A 2,051-nucleotide genomic window follows, 5' to 3' on the forward strand; every position below is an offset into this window, starting at 1 on the left:
CAATCCATGGTAGCCCTCCATCTACCTCTGATCAAAGTCAGGCACCTTTGCATCAAACTATTGTGACACTGCATTCCTTTAAGTCCTGTCATGCCCTTCGTTGTCTGTTTTGACTCTCAAGTTTCTTTTCCCATTGTTCTACTTGAGACTTTCTCATCGAAATAGAATACCTTGACAAACAACAAACTAGTTTAGCTGGTAGAAGTCACTACCATCGACACCAGGAGCTTCCAGACAGTTCACGAGTTCAAGGTTGTACTTTATTGTTACATCTTGTGTACAGGTACTTAAAGAGTTAAACGTGTTATTGTTAGACTTCCTTCAGACAATGCAGCAGCATAGATAATAACAACAACAACAATAATGATAAAACCCTAAAAAGATTTCAACGAAGTGGCTGCAGTGGAGCTTATACGAATATATAAAAGCTGCATTGTCTAAGAGGAGCACAAGACGAAGCAGCCTTCGTGTGCGTGGCGCCATCTTGGATCGTAAACTGGTGTGTGGGAGCCAACATATGGACACTGTTCAAGAGGCCGTCCCACACCTACAGTATACTACCTACGTAGGCTACTATAGACTATAGACAGACACAGGGGTGGAAAGTACTGGTAAGCCAGATGTATGGAGAATCAACATTACTGGAAATGACCTAGAGAGAGAAAAGCCTAACTTTGTCATGGACATAATTCATCGATTTATTTTATAAATAATCTTATATATACTGATTAACTGACTTAACTGACAGAATTTACACCAGCAGCTCTCCGTTCCCAACAGTTCAGTACCCACTAGGCGTCACGCGTCTGTCAAGACGAGCCTTATGGCTAAAACCGAAGTGCGTTTACTGCAGCTGAACGTCGAGGGCCTGACACGGCCAAAGCGTGATCTCATCCAGCACATTGCCAACCAACATCAGGCGAACATACTGCTGCTACAAGAGACCCACTGTGTCACCGAAGATAAGCTACTCATCGATGGTTTCGACCTCATCAGCTTCATAGGTCACAACAAACATGGCATTGCCTGTTACACCAAACAGGGAATAAATGCAAGAGCCCTCCAGCAATCTCCAGCCAACTCTGCCATTGAATGGTGTACCATGGAAGCTCTGGGCACCACCTTTTGCAACATCTACAAACCACCACCTGCTGAGTTGGATATATCCTTCCTCCCCACCATCCCTGTGAACTCATTTGTCTGCGGTGACTTTAACTGTAGAAACATCAAATGGGGGTACTCGAACACTGACAGAAATGGCTCTGTTGCTAGCGACTGGGCAGAAAGTAACAACCTTCATCTGCTTTTCGACAACAAGGACCCCAGAACCTTTTATTCTGGTAGACACGGCACCTGGACATGCCCCGATCTGTCCTTTGTCTCCAACAACATCAGCAGACGCTGCAACAGAATGGTTCTACAGAAGTTCCCTAGATCTGGTCACTCGCCCATCATCATCTCCAGTGACATCAAGTTAGCCATCTCTAGCCTCAACAGAAGAAGATGGAATTTCAGGAAGGCTAACTGGCCAAAGTTTTCAGAACTCACCAGGAAATTAACAGCAAGCCTACCTGACCCATCATCCAATGTGAATGGAGCTTACAACGCCTTTTGCATCCTGCTCAACAAGGCTGCTAAGCTCTCCATCCCAAGAGGCCGCAGGGACCCACATGTACCTTGCTGGGATAAAGACTGTGAGAAACTGTACAAGGACTACCTGAATGCCACCGACATTGACCAACGCTCTCTCTATGGTGACCAACTGCTGGACCTTCTCGGGCAGAAGAGAAGGGTTAGATGGGAGGAGGAAGTTAACAACATCAACTTCACACATTCTAGTCGTAAGGCCTGGAATACAATCAACCGGTTAACTGGGCGAAGCTGCCCAGCTAGACCATGCCCCATAGCAGCAAATGCAATAGCCTCTGTACTTGCTGATAACGGCAGATGGAAAGACCGCTCATCTGAGGCAAAAGCCTTCACCAGAGAAGTAGTTGCAGATATCAGGAAACTCACCAGAACAGTTCCTCAGCCCAGCCCCCTTTCCCAGC

Source organism: Gymnoscopelus braueri, assembly GCF_963280865.1.
Source record: "Gymnoscopelus braueri genome assembly, chromosome: 14".
Classification (NCBI taxonomy): domain Eukaryota; kingdom Metazoa; phylum Chordata; class Actinopteri; order Myctophiformes; family Myctophidae; genus Gymnoscopelus; species Gymnoscopelus braueri.